The 20,763-nt window shown below is 39.6% G+C and overlaps 1 non-coding gene across 1 annotated transcript; it reads right to left on the minus strand.

Annotated features, from left to right (window-relative positions):
- Nucleotides 1-2,958: 2,958 nt before the first annotated feature.
- Nucleotides 2,959-3,066, minus strand: LOC112719274 (small nucleolar RNA R71). The gene has a single exon (XR_003161582.1). It is a non-coding gene; the product is annotated as a small nucleolar RNA R71 (small nucleolar RNA).
- Nucleotides 3,067-20,763: the final 17,697 nt, after the last annotated feature.

Raw genomic sequence — 20,763 nt, forward strand, 5'->3', positions numbered from 1 at the left:
TTATCTCTTGGATTCTTTAACCGGAATCTTCGTGGTATAGGCGAGAACTGATGGCGGCATTCAAGAGAATCCGGAAGGTCTAACCTTGTCTGTGGTATTTTGAGTAGGATTCAATGACTGAATGACTGTGACGTGCTTCAAACTCCTAGCGGGCGGGGCGTTAGTGACAGACGCAAAAGAATCGAGGGATTCTATTCCGGCCTGACCGAGAACCGACAGCTGAATTCCGCGTGCTGTGACAGAGCATATGCAATCGTTTTCACTGAGAGGATGGGAGGTAGCCATTGACAACGGTGAAACCCTACACAAGCTTGCCATGGAAAGGAGTAAGAAGGATTGGATGAAGACAGTAGGAAAGCAGAGAGACGGAAGGGACGGCATCTTCATGCGCTTATCTGAAATCCTACCAATGAATTACATAAGTACCTCTATCTTTATCTTTATGTTATTTTCGTTCATCATCATATCCATTTGAGTTTGCCTGACTAAGATTTATAAGATGACCATAGCTTGCTTCATACTAACAATCTCCGTGGGATCGACCCTTACTCGCGTAAGGTTTATTACTTGGACGACCCAGTGCACTTGCTGGTTAGTTGTGCGAAGTTGTGTAATGCCATGGTATTGAACACCAAGTTTTTGGGGTTCATGACCGGGGATTATGAGAGTTGTGAAAAGTATTGTTCACAATTTCGCGCTACCAAGTTTTTGGCGCCGTTGCCGGGGATTGTTCAAGTTTTGAGCAAGCTTTTGGTAACATCAGTGCCAAGATCCGGCAACAAGCACCAAGTTTTTGGCGCCGTTGCCGGGGATTGTTCAGTTTGGACAACTGACGGTTCATCTTGTTGCTTAGATTAGGTATTTATTTTTTTTCGAAATTCTTGAAGAGGAATTCTAGAGTTTCATGATGATTTGTTGAAGTCTGGCTGGCTGAGAAGCCATGTCTAATCTCATTGGACCGAGGTTTCAACTTATCATCACAAGAGCTTGTTGATCTTTATCAATCTTGCTTTTGGAGCAGTGATCTGCTAAGGCTTGGCTGGCATTCGGCCATGTCTAGTGTTTTGGACCGAAGCTTTCTTTGAGAGCTTGGCTGGCTGTGAAGCCATGTCTAATTCCTGGACCGGAGTCTTAGACTAACATTGCACTGATTCCTGGAATTCTCATTAAGAATTTTGATGTTTTTTTCCACTTAATTTTCGAAAAACACAAAAAAAATCAAAAAAATCATAAAATCCAAAAATTTCTTGTTTGAGTCTAGTGTTTCATTTTAAGTTTGGTGTCAATTGCATGCATTCATTCATGTGTCTTAGTGATCTTCAAGTAATTCTTGATGATTTCTTACTCTGATCTTTGAATTCTCTTGACTTGGGTGTTTTGTGTGTCTCATATGCATCCTCATTAGTGTCAGTAGTATACAAACTGCTAAGTTTGGTGTCCTTCATGCATTGTTATTTGATTCTTGTTGCATTTTATTTTTCCTTATTATTAAAAATCCAAAAATATTTTAATTTGTGTCTTCTCAAGTCAATTATACAGAGAATTGAAGATTCAGAACATACAGCAGAGGAATTGCACAGAAAAAGCTGGGCGTTCAAAACGCCCAATGAAGAAGGACAGACTGGCGTTTAAACGCCAGCCAGGGTACCTGGTTGGGCGTTTAACGCCCAAAAAGGTATAGTTTTGGGCGTTAAACGCCAGAATGTGCACCATTCTGGGCGTTTAACGCCAGAATGGCACAAGGGGGAAGATTCTGTTTTTCAATGCAATTTTTTTTCAATTTTCAAAGTTTTTCAAAATCAAATCTTTTTCAAATCATATCCTTTCAATCAAATCTCTTTCAAATTTAATCTCTTTCTTTTTTTCAAAGATACTTGCTACCAATAAATGAATTGATTCAACATTTCAAGTATGTTGCCTTTTCTGTTGAGAAAGGTTTAATGTTTGAATCATATCTTTTCTTGTTAGCCAAGTTTTTAATTTTCAAAATCAAATCTTTTTAAAAATGTTTTTCAAATCATATCTTCTCAATCACATCTTTTTAAAACCAATCATATTTTCTTAACCACATCTTTTTCAAAATTGTCTTCAATCAAATCTTCTTGATTTCTAATTTCAAAATCTTTTTCAAAAAAAACACTTCACTTCTTTCCCACTTTCATTTTCGAAAATTAAAGTAATGTTTTTCAAAAATGTTTTCAAAATTTTTACTTAATTTTCGAAAATCACTTCCCTTCTTCTCACATCCTTCTATTTATGGACTAACACTATTCCTTAATGCAAAATCCGAACTCCATCCCCTTTGATAAGTTCGAATTTTCTACTACTGTCTTCTACTCTTCTTTTCCTCTGACACTTCAAGGAATCTCTATACTGTGACATAGAGGATTCCACATTTCTTGTTCTCTTCTCTCTCATATGAGCAGGAGCAAAGACAAAGGCATTCTTGTTGAGGCTGATCCTGAACCTGAAAGGACCTTGAAGAGAAAGCTAAGAGAAGCCAAAGCACAACTCTCTTTAGAGGACCTGACCGAATTCTCCAAGGAAGAAGAACACATGGCAGCCGAAAACAACAATGCCAACAATGCAAGGAAGGTGCTGGGTGACTTTACTGCACCTACTCCCGATTTCTATGGGAGAAGCATCACTATCCCTGCCATTGGAGCAAACAACTTTGAGCTTAAGCCTCAATTAGTTTCTCTAATGCAACAGAATTGCAAGTTTCATGGACTTCCACTGGAAGATCCTCATCAGTTTTTAGCTGAGTTCTTGCAAATCTGTGACACTGTCAAGACTAATGGGGTTGACCCTGAGGTCTACAGACTTATGCTATTCCCTTTTGCTGTAAGAGACAGAGCTAGAACATGGTTGGACTCTCAACCTAAAGAAAGCCTAGACTCTTGGAAAAAGCTAGTCAATGCCTTCTTGGCAAAGTTCTTTCCACCTCAAAAATTGAGTAAGCTTAGAGTGGAAGTCCAAACCTTCAGACAGAAGGAAGGAGAATCCCTCTATGAAGCTTGGGAAAGATACAAACAATTAATCAGAAAGTGTCCTTCTGATATGCTTTCTGAATGGAGCATCATAGGTATTTTCTATGATGGTCTCTCTGAACTATCCAAGATGTCTCTGGATAGCTCTGCAGGAGGATCTCTTCATCTGAAGAAGACGCCTACTGAAGCTCAAGAACTGATTGAAATGGTTGCAAATAACCAATTCATGTACACTTCTGAAAGAAATCCTGTGAACAATGGGACTATTCAGAAGAAAGGGGTTCTTGAGATTGACACTTTGAATGCCATATTGGCTCAGAACAAAATATTGACTCAACAAGTTAATATGATTTCTCAAAGTCTGTCTGGAATGCAAAATGCACCAAGCAGTACTAAGGAGGCTTCATCTGAGGAAGAAGCTTATGATCCTGAGAACCCTTCAATAGAAGAGGTGAATTACATGGGAGAACCCTATGGAAACACCTACAATCCTTCATGGAGGAATCATCCAAATCTTTCATGGAAGGATCAACAGAGACCTCAACAAGGTTTCAATAACAATAATGGTGGAAGAAACAGGTTTAGCAATAGCAAGCCTTTTCCATCATCTTCTCAGCAACAGACAGAGAGTTCTAAGCAGAATACCTCTGACTTAGCAACCATGGTCTCTGATCTAATCAAAACCACACAAAGTTTTATGACTGAAACAAGGTCCTCCATTAGAAATTTGGAAGGACAAGTGGGTCAGCTGAGCAAGAAAATTACTGAACTCCCTCCTAGTACTCTCCCAAGCAATACAGAAGAAAATCCAAAAGGAGAGTGCAAGGCCATCAACATGGCCGAATTTTGGGAGGAAGGAGAGGCAGTGAACGCCACTGAGGGAGACCTCAATGGACGTCCACTGACCTCCAATGAGTTCCCCTATGAGGAACCATGGGAATCTGAGGCTCAACTTGAGACCATAGAGATTCCATTAGACTTACTTCTGCCATTCATGAGCTCTGATGAGTATTCTTCCTCTGAAGAGGATGAGTATGTCACTGAGGAGCAAGTTGCCAATTACCTTAGAGCAATCATGAAGCTAAATGACAAGTTATTTGGAAATGAGACTTGGGAGGATGAACCCCCTTTACTCACCAAAGAACTGGATGACTTGTCTAGGCAGAAACTGCCTCAAAAGAGACAGGATCCTGGGAAGTTTTCAATACCTTGTACCATAGGCACCATGACCTTCAAGAAGGCCTTGTGTGACTTAGGGTCAAGTGTAAACCTCATGCCCCTCTCTGTAATGGAGAAGTTAGGGATCTCTGAGGTGCAAGCTGCAAAAATCTCACTAGAGATGGCAGACAATTCAAGAAAACAAGCGCATGGACTTGTAGAGGATGTTCTGGTTAAGGTTGAAGACCATTACATCCCTACTGATTTCATAGTCCTAGAGACTGGGAAGTGCATGGATGAATCCATCATCCTTGGCAGACCCTTCCTAGCCACAGCAAAGGCTGTGATTGATGTTGATAGAGGAGAGTTGATCATTCAAGTGAATGAAGAATCCTTGGTGTTTAAGGCCCAAGGATATCCCTCTGTCATCATGGAGAGAAAGCATGAAGAGCTTCTCTCAAAACAGAGCCAAACAGAGCCCCCACAGTCAAACTCTAAGTTTGGTGTTGGGAGGCCACAACCAAACTCTAAGTTTGGTGTTGAACCCCCACATTCAAACTCTAAGTTTGGTGTTGGGAGGTTCCAACATAGCTCTGAGCATTTCTGAGGCTCCATGAGAGTCCTCTGTCAAGCTAATGACATTAAAGAAGCGCTTGTTGGGAGGCAACCCAATGTTATATTTTATCTATTTTCTTTTGTTATTTTATTTTTTTTTTGTAGGTTGATGATCATGAGAAGTCACAAAATTAATGAAAAAAGCAAAAACAGAATGAAAAACAGGAAGAAAAACAGCACACCCTGGAGGACGCACCCACTGGCGTTTAAACGCCAGTGAGGTTAGCTGTTGGGCGTTTAACGCCCAGTCTGGCACCATTCTGGGCGTTTAACGCCAGAAAGGGGCACCAGACTGGCGTTAAACGCCAGAAAGGGGCAAGAAGCTGGCGTTAAACGCCAGAAATGGGCACCAGCCCGGCGTTTAACGCCAGAAATGGCACAAAACGTGATTTTGCTTGCCATTTGGTGCAGGGATGACTTTTCCTTGACACCTCAGGATCTGTGGACCCCACAGGATCTCCACCTACCCTACCACTCTCTCTCTCTTCTTCACCCATTCACCAATCACCTCAACACCTCTTCCCCAAAAACCCTTCACCTATCAAATCCCATCTTTCTCTTCACCACTCACATCCATCCCTCATAAAACCCCACCTACCTCACCATTCAAAATTCAAACCACTTTCCCACCCAAACCCACCCTTTGGCCGAATACAAAGCCATTCCCTTTCCCCTCATTTCTTCTTCTTCTACTCTCTTCTTTCTTCTTTTGCTCGAGGACGAGCAAACATTTTAAGTTTGGTGTGGTAAAAGCATTGCTTTTTGTTTTTTCATAACCATTTATGGCATCCAAGGCCGGAGAAACCTCTAGAAAGAGGAAAGGGAAGGCAAAAGCTTCCACCTCCGAGTCATGGGAGATGGAACGATTCATCTCAAGGGTGCATCAAGACCACTTCTATGTAGTTGTGGCCTTGAAGAAGGGTCAACTTTGATCAAAGGTTGGACCAAGTCCTCATAGACATTTGTGAAGAGGGCGTTCAATAAAAAAGAGATTCAAGAGGGAAGCCGGTTCAACTGAGAAGGCATGACCTCAAGCCCATCACTAAGAAAAGGATGAGACCCCACTCATCATGAAATCCCTGAGATGCCTCAAGGGATGCACTTTCCTCCACAAAACTATTGGGAGCAACTAAACACCTCCCTAGGAGAATTAAGTTCCAACATGGGACAACTAAGGGTGGAGCACCAAGAACACTCCATCATCCTTCATGAAATTAGAGAAGACCAAAGAATCATGAGGGAGGAGCAACAAAGACAAGGAAGAGACATTGAGGAGCTCAAGCACTCCATAGGATCTTCAAGAGGAAGGAAGAGCCGCCATCACTAAGGTGGACCCGTTCCTTGATTTCCTTGTTCTCTATTCTTCTGTTTTTCGAATTTTATGCTTATGTTTGTCCATGTTTGTGTCTTGTGATCATTAGTGTCTTAGTGTCTATGCCTTAAAGTTATGAATGTCCTATGAATCCATCACCTTTCTTGAATAAAAACGTGCTTAAATTGAAAAGGAAAGAATTGCATGAATTTTGAATTTTATAACAGTTTAATTATTTTGATGTGGTGGCAATATTTTTTGTTTTCTGAATGTATGCTTAAACAGTGCATATGTATCTTGAATTTGTGGTTCATGAATGTTGGCTCTTGAAAGAATGATGAAAAAGGAGACATGTTACTGAGGATCTGAAAAATCATTAAAATGATTCTTGAAGCAAGAAAAAGCAATGAAAAAAAAATCAAAAAAAAGAGAGAAAAAGAGAAAGAAAAGAAAGAAAAATAAAGTTGTGATCCAAGGCAATAAGAGTGTGCTTAAGAACCCTGGACACCTCTAGTTGGGGACTTTAGCAAAGCTGAGTCACAATCTGAAAAGGTTCACCCAATTATGTGTCTGTGGCATGTATGTATCCGGTGGTAATACTGGAAGACAGAGTGCTTTGGGCCACGGCCAAGACTCAAAAAATAGCTATGTTCAAGAATCATCATACCTTACTAGGAGAATCATTAACACTATCTGAATTCTAAGTTCCTAAAGAAGCCAACCATTCTGAATTTCAAAGGATAGAGTGAGATGCCAAAACTATTCAGAGGCAAAAAGCTAAAAGCCCCGCTCATCTAATTAATACTGATCTTCATAGATGTTTTTGGAATTCATTGCATATTCTCTTCTTTTTATCTTATTTGATTTTCAGTTGCTTGAGGACAAGCAACAATTTAAGTTTGGTGTTGTGATGAGCGGATAATTTGTATGCTTTTTGGCATTGTTTTTAGTGTGTTTTTGGTATGATATAGTTAGTTTTTAGTATATTTTTATTAGTTTTTAGTTAAAATTCACTTTTCTGGACTTTACTATGAGTTTGTGTGTTTTTCTGTGATTTCAGGTATTTTCTGGCTGAAATTGAGGGACTTGAGCAAAAATCTGATTCAGAGACTAAAAAGGACTGCAGATGCTGTTGGATTCTGACCTCCCTGCACTCGAAGTGACTTTTCTGGAGCTACAGAAGCCCAATTGGCGCGATTTCAACGGCGTTGGAAAGTAGACATCCTGGGCTTTCCAGCAATATATGATAGTCCATACTTTGCCCAAGATTTGATGGCCCAAACCGGCGCCCAAAGTCACCCTCAGAAATCCCAGCGTTAAACGCTGGAACTGGCAACCAACTGGGAGTTAAACGCCCAAACTGGCATAAAAGCTGGCGTTTAACTCCAAGAAAGGTCTCTGCACGAAAATGCTTCATTGCTCAGCCCAAGCACACACCAAGTGGGCCCGGAAGTGGATTTTTATGTCATTTACTCATTTCTGTAAACCTTAGGCTACTAGTTTTCTATAAGTAGGACCTTTTACTATTGTATTGAGACATCGAGTGGTAGCTATCTTCATTTTTATGCTATCTTAGATCATTGGGAGGCTGGCCATTCGGCCATGCCTAGACCTTGTTCTTATGTATTTTCAACGGTGGAGCTTCTACACACCATAGATTAAGGTGTGGAGCTCTGCTGTACCTCGAGTATTAATGCAATTACTATTGTTCTTCCATTCAATTCCGCTTGTTCTTGTTCTAAGATATCACTTGTTCTTCAACTTGATGAATGTGATGATCCGTGACACTCATCATCATTCTCACCTATGAACAAAGTGACTGACAACCACTTCTGTTCTACAAGCAACCAAGGCTCTAGTGTTTATCTCTTGGATTCTTTAACCGGAATCTTCGTGGTATAGGCGAGAACTGATGGCGGCATTCAAGAGAATCCGGAAGGTCTAACCTTGTCTGTGGTATTCTGAGTAGGATTCAATGACTGAATGACTGTGACGTGCTTCAAACTCCTAGCGGGCGGGGCGTTAGTGACAGACGCAAAAGAATCGAGGGATTCTATTCCGGCCTGACCGAGAACTGACAGCTGAATTCCGCGTGCTGTGATAGAGCATATGCAATCGTTTTCACTGAGAGGATGGGAGGTAGCCATTGACAACGGTGAAACCCTACACAAGCTTGCCATGGAAAGGAGTAAGAAGGATTGGATGAAGACAGTAGGAAAGCAGAGAGACGGAAGGGAAGGCATCTTCATGCGCTTATCTGAAGTCCTACCAATGAATTACATAAGTACCTCTATCTTTATCTTTATGTTATTTTCGTTCATCATCATATCCATTTGAGTTTGCCTGACTAAGATTTATAAGATGACCATAGCTTGCTTCATACTAACAATCTCCGTGGGATCGACCCTTACTCGCGTAAGGTTTATTACTTGGACGACCCAGTGCACTTGCTGGTTAGTTGTGCGAAGTTGTGTAATGCCATGGTATTGAACACCAAGTTTTTGGGGTTCATGACCGGGGATTATGAGAGTTGTGAAAAGTATTGTTCACAATTTCGCGCTACCAATTAGCCTCCTGACTAAGATTAATAAAATAAACATTGATTGCTTCAAACCAATAATCTCCGTGGGATCGACCCTTACTCACGTAAGGTATTACTTGGACGACCCAGTGCACTTGCTGGTTAGTTGTGCGAATCACAAATTCGTGCACCAAGTTTTTGGCGCCGTTGCCGGGGATTATTGAGTTTGAACAATTGAAGGCTTATTTTATTTCTTAGATTATGAATAGTTCCTTTTTGTTGTTATAGAGTCATTAAATTTTGATAGGATAATTTCTTTTCAAAAATTTCTTTTCAAAAATTATTTTTCTTAATTAATTGTTAATTTTTCGTGAGTTTAGTGTCTTATTCTAAGTTTGGTGTTAATTGCATATTTGATATTTTTCTTTAAATTTTCGAACTTGTGTTCTTTGTTCTTCATTGATCTTCAAGTTGTTCTTGGTTATTTTTCTTGTTTGATCTTGAGTTTTTCTTGTTTTGTGTCTTTTCTTGTTTTTCTTGTGCTTTTTCAAAACATTAACTTTCAAAAATTATACTTTTATTCACAAAAATAATACATCTTTAAAATACATTACATTTTTAACTCAGTTGGTTATAGCATTGGCTTATGTTCTTGGCAAGTGGGTACCAGTTCTTTTGAAAATCTTTTTCAAAAAATAATTTTTCTTGATTTAATCTGTGCCAAACTTTAAGTTTGGTGTTTTCTTGTTAATTTTGATATAATTTTCGAAAATTTGTCTGGGTTTTCTAAAAATTTTAAGTTTGGTGTTCTTTCTTTTGTTCTTGGTGTTCTTGTGAATCTTCAAGGTGTTCTTGAGTCTTTCTTGTGTCTTGATCTTAAAATTTTTAAGTTTGGTGTTCCTTGGTGTTTTCCCTCCAAAAATTTTCGAAAACAAGGAGCACTAGATCTAAAAATTTTAAGTCTTGTATCTTTTGTGTGTTTTTCTCTTTCATCATAAAATTCAAAATTCAAAAAAAAAATTTTATATTTTCTAACTACTTTTTCGAAATATTTTTTTAAATTTTTAGATTTTAATTTCATTTTTTTCGAAAAATTTTCAAAAAATATATATATATATATATATATTTTTAACTTCTTTTTATATATTTTGTTTTTACTTATTCCATTTTTTTTAAATCAACATATAAATTATCTCTTGTAATCCAATATGGAAGTAAGTATGAATGGACAAGACAAGAGGACTCTGGGGTCATATGCTAACCCCACTACTGCTTCATATGGGAGTAGTATCTGTATACCCTCCATTGGAGTTAGTAGCTTTGAGCTGAATCCTCAGCTCATTATCATGGTGCAGCAAAACTGCTAGTATTCTGGTCTTCCACATGAAGAACCTACAGAATTTCTGGCACAATTTCTGCAAATTGCTGATACAGTACATGATAAGGAAGTAGATCAGGATGTCTACAGATTATTACTGTTTCCATTTGCTGTAAAAGATCAAGCTAAGAAGTGGTTAAATAACCAGCCTAAGAACAGCATAAAAACATGGAAACAGCTGTCAGAAAAATTCCTGAATCACTATTTCCCTCCAAAACGGATGACACAGCTAAGGCTAAGCATCCAAGGCTTCAAACAAGGAGATAATGAATCCCTTTATGATGCCTGGGAGAGATACAGAGAGATGCTAAGAAAATGCCCCTCTGAAATGTTTTCAGAATGGGTGCAATTAGACATCTTCTATTATGGGCTTACAGAAAAAGCTCAGATTTCTCTAGACCACTCAGCTGGTGGATCTATACATATGAGAAAAACAATTGAAGAAGCTCAAGAGCTCATTGATACAGTTGCCAGAAATCAGCATCTGTACCTAAGCAATGAATCTTCCATAAAAGAAGAAGCTAAAACAGTAACTGCTGAACTCAGTCCGGTGGATCAGGCTAATGAAATTAATCAACAATTGGACTTTCTTACTCAGCAGCTAGCCGAATTCAAGGAAATATTACAGGAAACAAGAATGGCAAACAGGAATATGGAAGTGCAATTAAAGCAGACAGAAAAGCAACTGTCAAAACAAATAGCAGAAGAATGCCAAGCAGTTCAATTAAGAAGTGGGAAGACATTAAATACCTCGCTTCAAAGCAGCAGGAAGCCAAGAAATGAACAGATGTCTACTCAAAATCCCTCTGAGGACAATCAGAGCCCAGAGAGGAATGAGGCTGGCGCTGAACGCCCAGACCATGCTCATTCCTGGCGTTCAACGCCAGAAACAAGCATGAATCCGGTGTTGAACGCCCAAAGGGAACATGGTTCTGGCGTTCAAACGCCAGTAACAAATAAGGAAGTGGCGTCTAACGCCACTCCAGCTTCCACCCCTGGCATTCAAATGCCAGTGAGTGATCAGTCACATACAAGTGCTGATAACAACCCTTCTAAAAGGCTTCCCAACCCACTTCTGTAGGTAATAAACCTGCAGCAACTAAGGTTGAGGAATACAAAGCCAAAATGCCTTATCCTCAAAAACTCCGCCAAGCGGAACAGGATAAGCAATTTGCCCGCTTTGCAGACTATCTCAGGACTCTTGAAATAAAGATTCCGTTTGCAGAAGCACTTGAGCAAATACCCTCTTATGCTAAGTTCATGAAAGAGATCTTAAGTCATAAGAAGGATTGGAGGGAGACTGAAAACGTTTACCTCACTGAAGAATGCAGTGCAGTCATTCTGAAAAGCTTACCTGAGAAGCTTAAAGATCCTGGGAGCTTTATGATACCATGCACATTAGAGGGTACTTATACCAAGCAAGCTTTGTGTGATCTTGGGGCAAGTATCAACCAAATACCTGCATCTACTATCAGAAAGCTTGGTTTAACTGAAGAAATCAAACCAACCAGGATATGTCTTCAACTTGCTGATGGCTCCATCAAATACCCATCAGGAGTGATTGAAGACATGATTGTCAAGGTTGGGCCATTTGCCTTTCCTACTGACTTTGTGGTGCTGGAAATGGAGGAGCACAAGAGTACAACTCTCATTCTAGGAAGACCTTTCCTAGCAACTGGCCGAACCCTCATTGATGTCCAAAAAGGGGAAGTAACTTTGAGAGTCAATGAGGAGGAGTTTAAGTTGAATGTTGTCAAAGCCATGCAACATCCAGACACCCCAAATGACTGCATGAGTGTTGATATTATTGACTCTCTGGTAAGAGAGGTCAATATGGCTGAGAGTCTCGAATCAGAGCTAGAGGACATCTTTAAAGATGTTCAGCCTGATTTGGAGGAATCAGAGAAGATAATAGAACCTCTGAAAATCCCTCAAGAAGAGGAGAAACCTCCAAAACCCGAACTCAAACCATTACCACCATCCCTGAAATATGCATTTCTGGAAGAAGGTGATACCTTTCCTGTAATTATAAGCTCTACCTTAGAGCCACAGGAAGAGGAAGCACTAATTCAAGTGCTAAGGACGCACAAGACAGCTCTTGGGTGGTCCATTAGTGATCTTAAGGGCATTAGCCCAGCCAGATGCATGCACAAAATCTTGCTGGAGGATGACGCCAAGCCAGTGGTTCAACCACAAAGGCGGCTGAATCCAGCTATGAAAGAAGTGGTGCAGAAAGAGGTCACTAAATTACTAGAGGCTGGGATCATTTATCCTATTTCTGACAGCCCCTGGGTGAGCCCTATCCAAGTTGTCCCTAAGAAAGGTGGCATGACAGTGGTTCATAATGAAAAAAATGAACTGGTTCCTACAAGGACAGTTACAGGGTGGCGTATGTGCATTGATTACAGAAGGCTCAATACAGCCACCAGAAAGGATCATTTTCCTTTACCATTCATAGACCAGATGCTAGAAAGACTAGCAGGTCATGAATACTACTGCTTCCTGGATGGATATTCAGGTTATAATCAAATTGCAGTAGATCCCCAAGATCAGGAGAAAACGGCATTCACATGCCCATCTGGAGTATTTGCATACAGAAGGATGCCATTTGGCCTGTGCAATGCACCTGCAACCTTTCAGAGGTGCATGCTCTCAATTTTCTCTGATATGGTGGAAAAATTCCTGGAAGTCTTCATGGATGACTTTTCAGTATTTGGAGACTCATTTAGCTCCTGCCTTAACCATTTAGCACTTGTTCTGAAAAGATGCCAAGAGACTAACTTGGTTTTAAACTGGGAAAAATGTCACTTTATGGTGACTGAAGGAATTGTCCTTGGGCACAAAATTTCGAACAAGGGAATAGAGGTGGATCAAGCTAAGGTAGAAGTAATTGAAAAATTACCACCACCTGCTAATGTTAAGGCAATCAGAAGCTTTCTGGGACATGCAGGATTCTATAGGAGGTTCATAAAGGATTGTTCAAAAATCGCCAAACCTCTGAGCAACCTGCTAGCTGCTGACACGCCATTTATCTTTGATAAAGAGTGTCTGCAGGCATTTGAGACTCTGAAAGCTAAATTGGTTACAGCACCAATAATCTCTGCACCAGACTGGACATTACCATTTGAACTGATGTGTGATGCCAGTGACCATGCCATTGGTGCAGTGTTGGGACAAAGGCATGACAAGCTTCTGCACGTCATTTACTATGCCAGCCGTGTTCTAAATGATGCACAGAAGAATTACACAACCACAGAAAAAGAGCTACTTGCAGTGGTTTACGCCATTGACAAATTCAGATCCTATTTAGTAGGATCAAAAGTGATTGTGTACACTGATCATGCTGCTCTTAAATATCTACTCACAAAGCAGGATTCAAAACCCAGACTCATCAGATGGGTGTTGCTTCTGCAAGAGTTTGATATAGAAATAAGAGACAAAAAAGGGACAGAAAATCAAGTAGCAGATCACCTGTCCCGAATAGAACCAGTAGAAGGGGCGTCCCTCCCTCTCACTGAAATCTCTGAAACTTTTCCGGATGAGCAACTCTTTGCCATCCAGGAAGTGCCATGGTTTGCAGACATTGCAAACTACAAGGCAGTGAGATTCATACCCAAAGAGTACAGTAGGGTGCAATTAAAAAAATTAATCACAGATGCAAAGTACTATCTTTGGGATGAACCATATCTCTTTAAGAGATGTGCAGACGGAGTAATCCGTAGATGTGTGCCCAAAGAGGAAGCACAGAAGATCCTTTGGCATTGCCATGGATCACAGTATGGAGGACATTTTGGGAGTGAGCGAACAGCCACAAGAGTTCTCCAAAGTGGCTTCTACTGGCCTACTCTCTATAAAGATTCCCGAGCGTTTGTGCTTAATTGTGACAGTTGCCAAAGATCAGGCAACCTACCTCACAGTTATGCCATGCCTCAACAAGGAATCCTGGAGATTGAGTTGTTTGATGTATGGGGCATTGACTTCATGGGACCTTTCCCACCATCATACTCAAACACTTATATTCTGGTGGCAGTGGATTATGTATCCAAATGGGTGGAGGCTATTGCAACACCCACTAATGACACTAAAACAGTGTTGAAATTCCTCCAGAAACATATCTTCAGCAGATTTGGTATCCCTAGAGTGTTAATCAGTGATGGGGGCACTCATTTCTGTAATAAACAGCTTTACTCTGCTCTGGTATGTTATGGAGTCAACCACAGGGTAGCTACTCCATATCACCCACAAACTAATGGGCAAGCTGAAGTCTCAAATAGAGAACTCAAAAGAATCCTGGAACGGACTGTAATTAACCGTAGAAAGGATTGGGCAAGAAGCTTGGATGATGCTCTGTGGGCATACAGAACAGCATTTAAGACCCCTATAGGGACCTCTCCATACCAGCTTATGTATAGAAAGGCATGTCACTTGCCAGTGGAACTGGAACACAAGGCCTACTGGGCAACCAGATTCCTGAACCTTGATGCCAAGTTGGCTGGAGAAAGACGATTGCTCTAGTTAAATGAGCTAGAGGAATTTAGACTCAATGCTTTCGAAAATGCAAAAATTTACAAAGAGAAAGTAAAAAGATGGCATGATAAGAAATTGTCATCCAGAGTCTTTGAGCCAGGACAGAAAGTTCTGCTATTTAATTCAAGGCTCAAATTATTCCCTGGGAAATTAAAATCCCGGTGGAGAGGTCCATATGTAATCACAAGCGTATCACCATATGGATACATAGAACTTCAGGATAGTGACTCTAACAAAAAGTTCATTGTTAATGGACAAAGAGTTAAGCACTATCTTGAAGGTAATTTCGAGCAAGAATGCTCAAGACTGAGACTTAATTGAAGATCAGTGATAGTCCAGCTAATGACATTAAAGAAGCGCTTGCTGGGAGGCAACCCAGCCATTTACAAACTTTATTTACTAATTAAATAAATTTTCTTTTCTTTACAGGTTTGAGTCCAAGTATCTTCAAAGGTGAAATAGCAATTGGTTGAAGTCACAGAGTTACAGGGAAATTTGGAAGCTCACTGACACGAAAAAGCCAGTAAGAAATACTTTGGGCGTTAAACGCCCAAAAGAAGCACCCACTGGGCGTTTAACGCCAGTAAGGGTAGCCTTCTGGGCGTTAAACGCCAGAAAGGAGCATCTTCTGGGCGTTAAACGCCAGAAAGATGCACCTTCTGGGCGTTTAACGCCAGTCTGCTAGCATCCTGGGCGTTCAGAAAAACGCCCAGTGACGAAGGACTTCCTGGCGTTCAACGCCAGAAAGAAGCACCAGATGGGCGTTGAACGCCCAGGAGAAGCAACATGTGGGCGTTAGACGCCCAAAACATGCACCATGTGGGCGTTTAACGCCAGGATGGTGGGAGAAGGTACAAATTCGTTTTTCTTTATAATTTTTCAAAATTTTTATGTTTCAATTCATGACTTCTTGCATAAACATATTTCAAATTATCACTTTCAATTCCAAAAGTTTTTATCCTAATTTCTAAAATCCCATGTTGCAAATGTTTTAGATATATCTTAACCCAAAAAAACAAATGGCTTTCCAATCCAATCCATCATCTTTTCAAATTTGTTTTCAAAACTTAATTTTCGTTTTAAAATCTTTTCTTTTCAAAAAAATTAAAAATTTCTAATTTATCTTTTAAATTATGATTCATATCTTTTTCTTTTTAAAATTATATCTTTTTCTGATCATATCTTTTAAAATCATATCTTCTATCTTATCTCTTTCTTATTTTTCGAAAATTTCCCACCCCCCTCCCTATATATTGTATTCGGCGCCCTCCTCATCATCACCATCCAACACTTGCTCTCCTTCTATCCCTCTTCTTTCTTCTCTTTTGCTTGAGGACAAGCAAAGCTCTAAGTTTGGTGTGTTTTATCCGTGATCACAAAAACATACCCACTAAAGATCATGGCTCCTAAAGGAAAACAACCCAACCCAAGAGGCAAGAAAGAAAGTACTCCAAAGCCACTTTGGAATCAAGGGAAGTTCTTAACTAAAGAACATTCAGACCATTACTACAAGATAATAAGTCACAGATCCGTGATCCCGGAAGTCAGATTTGATCTGAAAGAAGATGAATATCCGGAGATCCAAGAGCAAATTCGAAACAGGAATTGGGAAATTCTGGCCAATCCTGAAACGAAAGTGGGAAGGAACATGGTTCAGGAATTTTATGCTAATCTATGGCAGACAGAAAGGCAAAGAATAATTGGAGCTGCTCTCTTTGACCATCGGATTGTAGTCAGAGGAAAGATCATTCATACCAATTCTGACAAGATCAGGGAGATATTTAAGCTTCCCCAACTGAAAGATGACCCAGACTCCTTTAATAGGAGAATGATGAGGGTCAATAAAGGGCTGGACAAGGTTCTGGAGGACATATGCATCCCTGGAGCCAAGTGGACCACCAGCACGACTGGCATCCCAGTTCAACTCAAAAGGGAAGATCTGAAACCAGTAGCCAGAGGTTGGCTGGATTTCGTAGGGCGTTCCATATTGCCCACCAGCAACCGTTCTGAAGTCACTATTAAAAGAGCAGTAATGATTCACTGCATCATGTTGGGAAAAGAAGTGGAAGTCCATCAGCTGATCTCCTGTGAGCTATATAAAATAGCAAACAGGAATTCTAAGGACGCCAAATTGGCTTATCCAAGCCTAATTTCTATGCTTTGCAAAGATGCTGGAGTAAAGATGGGAATAACTGAATATATCCTAATTGAAAAGCCCATTACTGGAATATCAATGGTCAGACAACAGCAACAAGATGATTCAACCAAGAGGAGAGCACAAGAAGCCCTCCCAGAACTGCCCCAATTCGAATATTGGGAACATCTTGAGGCTTCTATTTCCAGATTGCAAGAAGCTATGGATCAAATAAAGGAAGAACAGAATAATCAAAGTAGCATGATTTGCAAACTGCTCAAAGAACAAGAGGAGCAAGGGTGTGATCTAAGGGAGCTGAAACGCCAAAAATTAATCCTTGAACAACACCCCACAGATTAGAGGAACATCTACTCCTCAAAACAACAGGTTGCTGAGTTCCAATTTTTCTGCTTTAGCTAAGTGATAGTATTATTATAGAAATTCACCTTAGGAGATATTTAGTAATAATTAGTATGTCTATTTTGATTTTATTTCCAATTAAACTATAATTTATTTTTCTCATCATCATCAGGCATGAATAAAGTAGTAGATTTTTTTTTTGAATAAAGAAGTAATCTATATTTTTCGAGTTCTTAATAATAAAAATTATAATTAATTATATGTGGTGGCAATACTTTTTGTTCTCTGAATGAATGATTGAACAGTGCATAATATGTACTTTGAATTTGATGAATATTGGCTCCTGAAAGGATGAGGAACACGAAAAATATTATTGATGATCTGAAAAATCATGAAATTGATTCTTGAAGAAAGAAAAAGCAGTCAAAAAAAAAAAAACAAGCCATGAGCCCTAGGTAAGGGTAAAAAGGATCCAAGGCTTTGAGCATCAATGGATAGGAGGGCCCAAGGAAACAAAATCCAGGCCTAAGTGGCTAAACCAAGCTGTCCCTAACCATGTGTTTGTGGCATGCAGGTTCAAGTTACAAACTTGAGACTGAGTGGTTAAAGTCGTGATCCAAGGCAAACAGAGTGTGCTTAAGAGCTCTGGATACCTCTGACTGGGGACGTTAGCAAAGTTGAGTCACAATCTGAAAAGGTTCACCCAGTCATGTGTCTGTGGCATTTATGTATCTGGTGGTAATACTGGAAAACAAAGTGCTTAGGGCCACAGCCAAGACTCATAAAATAACTGTGTTCAAGAATCAACATACTACACTAGGAGAGTCAATAATACTATCTGAATTCTGAGTTCCTAAGGATGCCAATCATTCTGAAATTCAAAAGATACAGGGAGATGCCAAAACTGTTCAGAAACAAAAAGCTACAAGCCCCGCTCATCTAATAAGAATCTGAGCTTCATTTAAAACTCTAAAATATTATTACTTCTTAATTTCTGTTAGAACCTATTTTATTCATCTAGTTGCTTGAGGACAAGCAACAGTTTAAGTTTGGTGTTGTGATGAGCGGATATTTTATACGCTTTTTGGGGGTAATCTCATGTAGATTTTAGCATGTTTTAGTTAGTTCTTAGGAAAATATTATTAGTTTTTAGGCAAAAATCATATTTCTGGACTTTACTATGAGCTTGTGTGTTTTTCTGTGATTTCAGGTATTTTCTGGCTGAAATTGAGGAAGTTGAGCAAAAATCTGAGTTAAGCTGAAAAAGGACTGCTGATGCTGTTGGATCCTGACCTCCCTGCACTCGAAATGGATTTTCTGGAGCTACAGAAGTCCAATTGGCGCGCTCTCAACGGCGTTGGAAAGTAGACATCCAGGGCTTTCCAGCAATATATAATAGTCCATACTTTGCGCGAAGATAGACGACGTAATTTGGCGTTGAACGCCAAGTTCATGCTGCTGTCTGGAGTTAAACGCCAGAAAAACGTCATGATCCGGAGTTGAACGCCCAAAACACGTCATAACCTGAAGTTTAACGCCAAGAAAGGCCTCTACTCGTGGATAGCTTTAATCTCAGCCCCAGCACACACCAAGTGGGCCCCAGAAGTGGATGTCTGCACCAATTATCTTAGTTTATTCATTTTCTGTAAACCTAGGGTACTAGTTTACTATTTAAACAACTTTTAGAGACTTATCTTGTACCTCATGACATTTTCAGATCTGAATTACATACTTTGTGACGGCATGAGTCTCTAAACTCCATTGTTGGGGGTGAGGAGCTCTGCAGCGTCTCGATGATTTAATACAATTCCTTTGTTTTCCATTCAAACACGCTTGTTCTTATCTAAGATGTTTATTCGCGCTTAACTGTGGAGAAGGTGATGATCCGTGACACTCATCACCTTCCTCAATCCATGAACGTGTGCCTTACAACCACCTCCGTTCTACATCAGACTGAATGAATATCTCTTAGATTCCTTAACCAGAATCTTCGTGGTATAAGCCGGATTGATGGCGGCATTCATGAGAATCCGGAAAGTCTAAACCTTGTCTGTGGTATTCCGAGTAGGATTCCGGGATTGAATGACTGTGACGTGCTTCAAACTCCTGAGGGCTGGGCGTTAGTGACAGACGCAAAAGAATCAATGGATTCTATTCCAACCTGATTGAGAACCGACAGATGATTAGCCGTGCTGTGACAGAGCATAGGAACGTTTTCACTGAGAGGATGGGAAGTAGCCACTGACAACGGTGACACCCTACATAGAGCTTGCCATGGAAGGAGCCTTGCGTGTGTTGAAGGATTTCAAGGAAGAGTTGAAGTTCAAAGGACAAAGCATCTCCAAAACTCCAACATATTCCCCATTACTGCACAACAAGTAACGCTAGTATTCTCTATTATTTCAACTTACAATTTTAAATAGTTTGACTTCTTACAACTAAATCCAAATAACTTTATTGGCCCCTGACTAAGATTAATAAAATAAACATTGATTGCTTCAAACCAATAATCTCCGTGGGATCGACCCTTACTCACGTAAGGTATTACTTGGACGACCCAGTGCACTTGCTGGTTAGTTGTGCGAATCACAAATTCGTGCACCACTTACCAAGACAAAGGATTTAGCGACAGGAGTGGCGTTTCTCGACGGCAGAGGCGGCGGCGGTTCCCAGAACAACGGTGCACAGTGAGACAACGTCTTTTTCCTCCTCAATTCGGAGATCTGATGGCGGCACGATGACTACCCCGCGGCGGCAGCAAGATGCAAGCAGAAACGGCAACAAATACCTCGTTGATGGTGACCCGCGACGCTGACGGCGAAAGCTCCTTCTTCCTCGTGCTCAGTCATGTCGACGGTGACTGGGCAATGCGCGACGACAGCGACGGCGCAGCCCACCAGCTCCGGCACGTCTTCCCCCTTCCGCCGGCACTCTCCCTCCATCTTGGATCTCCCTCTTCTCTCTTCCCTTTTCTCCTCTTCGCTCACTCTCTCTCTTTGTTTCTTTGTTTCTTTCTTTCTTTCTTACTGTGTGCATGTGTTGATGTTGTGTGTTTGGGAAAGAGGGATGGCGGTGGATGAGTGTGAGTGGCGGTGAGGAGTTAGGGTTAGTGGTTTCAATTTGGGGATTGGGTTAATAGATTAGGGTAATTTTAATAAAATTAGGTTATAATGTTTAAATTTAAAATATAACTTAATTTCCTTAAAATTACTATAAAAAATTTATTTAATTATTAATTTGCTAATTGAATTTTAATCAAGTATCCAAATTTAAAATTAGAAATAATGTAATTTATTTCCTTTATTTATAAAATAAAAATATCAAATTCTAAAATTTCAATTATTTAAACTAAATCAAATAAAATTCTTATTCTTTTAAAACTATTAAGATTTATAATTTAAATATAGAAAAATATTTAATAATTATAGAATTAATTAAAACTTTTATTTAATTATCAAAACTTAATTTAATTATTTTTAATAAAATAATTTTTAAAAATAAAATCTTTAATGAATAAATAAAATAAAATTGACTCATAATAAGATTTTTTCGAAATTTTTGGATCTTACACAACCCACATATAGATCTTAGCACAAACAACCCATAATTAAAGTTAAACGAAGTTCAAACAAAAAAATCTTCCTAAAATAGAAATAAAGTTAGTAAATTGTAAAAATTATTAAATAAATAAGGACAGCCCAAAAAAATATAGGCACACTTTCTCAAATGCAATTAGTAAGCAAATATTAAATCTTAATATTTTAATTT

This window comes from Arachis hypogaea, chromosome 10 (genome assembly GCF_003086295.3).
Source record: "Arachis hypogaea cultivar Tifrunner chromosome 10, arahy.Tifrunner.gnm2.J5K5, whole genome shotgun sequence".
Classification (NCBI taxonomy): domain Eukaryota; kingdom Viridiplantae; phylum Streptophyta; class Magnoliopsida; order Fabales; family Fabaceae; genus Arachis; species Arachis hypogaea.